Below are 4,626 nucleotides of genomic sequence, written 5' to 3'. Positions count from 1 at the left end.
TCTGCGGGGCGGGAGACCGGGGGCGCGAGGTGGGAGGGCGGCCCTGCTCTGATGTCCGGACGGCCCTCTCGCTGTAGGGCCGCAGGGGACCCCACCCACGGCCACAGTGTTGGGGCGCCGGGCGCGTCTTAGGGTGGCGCCGCGGGAATCGTTGGCCCTGGGAAACCCAGGATGGCGTCCTGAGTAAGGAGATGGATGGAATAGGGGCAGGAGGCCATCGCGTGGGATGCCGTTCAGCCGTGATTCGAGGGTTACCGTGTGCGCACGGGTGCCAGGATGGGCTCACTCCCGGCGCGGGAGCTGCATGTGTGCAAAGTCCTGCCAGGCAGGATCCGGAGGCCCTTGGACCACCGCACCGAGACCTTCCCGGGATTAAGGCTCACGGGCTAGAGCAGAGGGCACTCAGCTAGGTCTGTAAGATCACTCACTTTACACACTCACGCACACACAGATTTAAAAACACGTCCCAGTCTCCTCTGTTGTTTGAAACCGGATTGCTGAATCTGATGCTTGGCAAATATGGAAACCAGGAGTTTTGATGATAATGTGATACAAATTTTTTTGTTTATTTTTATTCCCTTGGTAACTCACAGAAAAAGTGATACAAATTTCATACAGGAATTTTCCCTTGGGTAGAATGAACACAGAAAAAGATATGCTCAGTTATCTTGGGAAAAGGTTCTGAATACTCAGAATCCCATTCTGCCGTATTTTTTATTTTATTTATTTTATTTTGTGAAAGTATGCAAAACAAGATTAACAACAAATATATATTTTGTTTTGGGGGAGAGGGGAGTATGAGAAGCTCATTACTGGATGTATTGAGTTGCCTAATAAACTTCCAGATGGAGCATGCGTTGGAATGTGTTGAAATTCAGTGCAGGTCCAGGTTGAAGATACACATGTGGCCTATGATTTGTCTTAATTTGTTTATATTTTATAATAAGAAATATCAAAAAGGATTAAGTGGTATTAATGACAGATGGGAGAAGTTGAGGTATGAAGGTAAGCTGGGGTTTTGGAGTCACCGACTAGATGTTCACAAATTTTTCCATTCAGGTTCAGGCCCTCTGTGGTGAAAGACTGTATCCATGCTGTGCTCAAGGAGGAACTGGCAAATGCTGAATATTCTCCAGAAGAAATGCCTCAGCTCACAAAACATTTATCAGAAAACATTAAAGATAAATTAAAAGGTAATCATGGTGATAACTGGAAATGACTCATTCTCTTCCAAGACTCGGTATTACCCATTTGCCCCCTTCTCCATCTTTAAACAAAGGACATTGGGGCCAGGTATGGTGGCTTGTGCCTGTAAACCCGTGCTTTAGCATGCCAAGGCAGGAAGATTGCTTGAGTTCTGGAGTTCAACACCAGCCTGGGCAACATGGTGAGACCTCATGTTGTTGTTTTTTTTTTTTTTTTTGAGAAGGAGTTTTACTCTTGTTGCCCAGGCTGGAGTGCCATGGTACGTTCTCAGCTCACTGCAACCTCTGCCTCCTGGGTTCAAGCGATTCTCCTGCCTCAGCCTCCCGAGTAGCTGGGATTACAGACATGTGCCACCACGCCTGGCTAATTTTGTATGTTTAGGAGAGACGGGGTTTTTCTGTGTTGGTCAGGCTGGTCTTGAACTCCTGACCTCAGGTGATCCACCCATCTCGGCCTCCCAAAGTACTAGGATTACAGATGTGAGCCACTGCGCCCAGGCCCTTAAAGTTTTAAAATATTAACCAAAGGCAGTTACTATTTAATATTTGTGTTTATTGTTTTTTCTGAATTTAAGTTTTAGAAATTAAAAAACACAGAAAAGTACAAAGAAAAAAATAGCAATCCTGTGTATTTCCATCACCCAGAATTAACTGCTGTTAGTATATTAGCATTTTTGTTTTTAGACTTTTGAATGAAGGTTCATTGTTAAGATTTTTTGTAAAAAATGGTACACATTCATTATACAAAGTTTAAGCACTAGAAAAATAAAATGAGAAAAATCACCTGAATGCCACCACCAATAAACAGTCATTAATATTGGTCGGGTACAGTGGCTCATGCCTATAATTCCAGTACTTTTGGAGGCCGAGGCGGGCAGATCTCTTGAGCCCAGGAGTTCAAGACTGTCCTGGCCAACATGGCAAAATCCTGTCTCTTACAAAAAATAGAAAAATTAGCCGGGCTGGTGGTGTGCACCTGTAGTCCCAGCTACTCGGGTGGCTGAGGTGCAAGGATCACCTGAGCCCAGGGACCGAGATTGCAGTGAGCCAAGATCATGCCACTGTGCTATAACCTGGGTGACAGAGTGAGACTCTGTCTCAAAAAAAAAACTAGGCGAACATTACAACAGACTTCTTTTCTACATTTTATATATATATATGGACAAATGACAATGGGATATTGTAGACCTGTTTCCCATAGTCATTCTGTGACTGGATCAGTTGTCTCCTGTTTAGTCCCTTGACCATGTCATTTTCATGGTTGAGTTCTTTATTTCTTTTCTTTTTTTGAGACAGAGTCTTTCTCTGTCGCTCAGGCTAGAGCTAGGCAGTGGTGTGACTTCAGATCACTGCAGCCTCGGCCTCCGGGCTCAAGCGATTCTCTTGCCTCAGCCTCTGAAGTAGCTGGGAAGAGTTCTTTATTTCAACTCTTAGATGATGAGATTTTGTTGTAAGTTGTTTTCAGAAAGGACTCAGAAATGCTGTATTCCCTGGGTTCTTTCGTGCTTGAGGATGCCTACCTTTTGCCTTTAAAGTAGAATACACTTTGAGCCAGGCGCGGCGGCTCACGCCTGTTATCCTGGTGCTTTGGGAGGCGGAGCCGGGTGGATCACCTGAGGTCAGGAGTTTGAGACCAGCCTGGCCAACATGGTGAAACCTCGTCTCTACTAAAAATACGAAAATTAGCTGGGCATGGTAGTGGGCACCTGTAATCCCAGCTTCTTGGGAGGCTGAGGCAGGAGAATCACTTGAACCTGGGAGGCAGAGTCTGCAGTGAGCCAAGATAGTGCCACTGCACTCCAGCCTGGGCAACAGAGCGAGACTCCATCCCCTGCCTCCCCTTGCAAAAAGTAGAATATACTTTGGATAAATACATTTTTGAGGTAATAATTTGTTTTCTTGACTCTTGTGCTTCATTACCTTCTGACATTCAGTGGTAACTTGTCTGTCAAGAAATCAGCCCAGCTTGATGTTCTCTGCTTAAAGAATCCTCACCTTTGGCTGGACGTGGTGGCTCATGCCTATATTCCCAGCACTTTGGGAGGCCTAGATGGTTGGGTTACCTGAGGTCAGGAGTTTTAGACCACCCTGAACAATATGGTGAAACTCTGTCACTACTAAAAATACAAAATTTAGTGGCCAGTCGTGGTGGCTCACACTTGTAATCCCAGCACTTAGGGAGGCCGAGATAGGCGAATCACTTGAGGTCGTGAGTTCGAGACCAGCCTGGCCAACATGGAGAAACCCTGTCTCTACTAAAGATACAAAATTAGCCGGGCATAGTGGTGCATGCCTGTAATCCCAGGCTGAGACAGGGGAATCGCTTGAACCCAGGAGGCAGAGGTTGCAGTGAGCCGAGATCACGCCATTGCACTTAAGCCTGGCCAACGAGGGCGAAACTCTGTCTCAAAAAAACAAAACAAAACAAAAATTAGCTGGGTGTGTTGGTCTCAAACTCCTGACCTCAGGTGACGCACCCGTCTCAGCGTCCCAAAATGCTGGGATTTCTTGGGAGGCTGAGACAGGAGAATTGCTTGAACCTGGGAGGTGAAGGAGGTTGCAGTGAGCTGGGATCGTGCCACTGCACTCCAGCCTGGGTGACAGAGCGAGCCTCTGTCTCAGCAAATACATAAATAATAAATAAATAAATAAATAATCCTCATCTTTACCTTTATGCTCAGTAGCTTTTCTAAAGATTCTGACTTTCTAATGAGTGTTTTATAGCTTTCAATCTGCAGACTTTATTCTTTCCACATAAAGGAAATTACTTTACATCTCTGATTATGTTTCCTATTCCACTTGTTACTTCCTTGTCTTCAGGACATCAAATATTGTTAGGTTGAGCCATCTTTGTCCTCTATATTTACTAGTTTTTCTTTGCCGTAATTTCTTTTTTCTTTCTTTTTTTTCGAGACAGGGTCTCACTCTGTCCGCCAGGCTGGAATGCAGTGGTGCAGTCTTGGCTCACTGCAGCCTCAAGCAGTCCTCCCATCTCTGCCTCCCAAGCAGCTGGGACTACAGGCGCCACCACCACACCTGGTGAATTTTTGTATTTTTTGTAGAGACGGGGTTTTGCCATATTGCCCAGGCTTCTTCCTTTTTTATTGCCATTTACTTGTGATTTTCTTAAACCAGTAATTGTTTTCATTTGTGTCTTTTTTCTTGCCATTTGAATTTATTAGTTCTGGAATGATCTTTTCTGGGTATTCTGTTTGTTCCCCAGGGCCGTGGTCTTTCTTTTCATCTGTTTATGTTGCTTAATAACCTGATTGAGGTTGGGTGTGGTGGCTTATGCCTGTAATCCCAGCACTTCGGGAGGCCAAGGCGGGTGGATCACCTGAGCTCAGGAGTTCGAGAACCACCCTGGGCAACATGGTGTAACTTTGACTCTACTAAAAGACAAAAAATTAGCCAGGTGTGG

The 4,626-nt window shown here is 45.3% G+C and overlaps 1 protein-coding gene across 1 annotated transcript in view; it reads left to right on the top strand.

The window, feature by feature from the left end:
• Window positions 1-1,206, top strand: part of TM4SF19 (transmembrane 4 L six family member 19) — a 23,001-nt gene extending 21,795 nt beyond the window's left edge. The window contains exon 6 of the transcript XR_001003929.1: window positions 1,060-1,206. The gene's annotated coding sequence lies outside the window, so the exon portion shown is untranslated. The remainder of the gene's footprint in view (window positions 1-1,059) is intronic.
• The last annotated feature ends 3,420 nt before the right edge of the window (window positions 1,207-4,626 follow it).

This window comes from Colobus angolensis, unplaced genomic scaffold (assembly GCF_000951035.1).
Source record: "Colobus angolensis palliatus isolate OR3802 unplaced genomic scaffold, Cang.pa_1.0 Scaffold54, whole genome shotgun sequence".
In the NCBI taxonomy this organism is placed as follows: Eukaryota; Metazoa; Chordata; class Mammalia; order Primates; family Cercopithecidae; genus Colobus; species Colobus angolensis.
The sequence above is the reverse complement of the archived record's forward strand: the minus strand, read 5'-3'. Positions and strand labels throughout refer to the sequence as shown.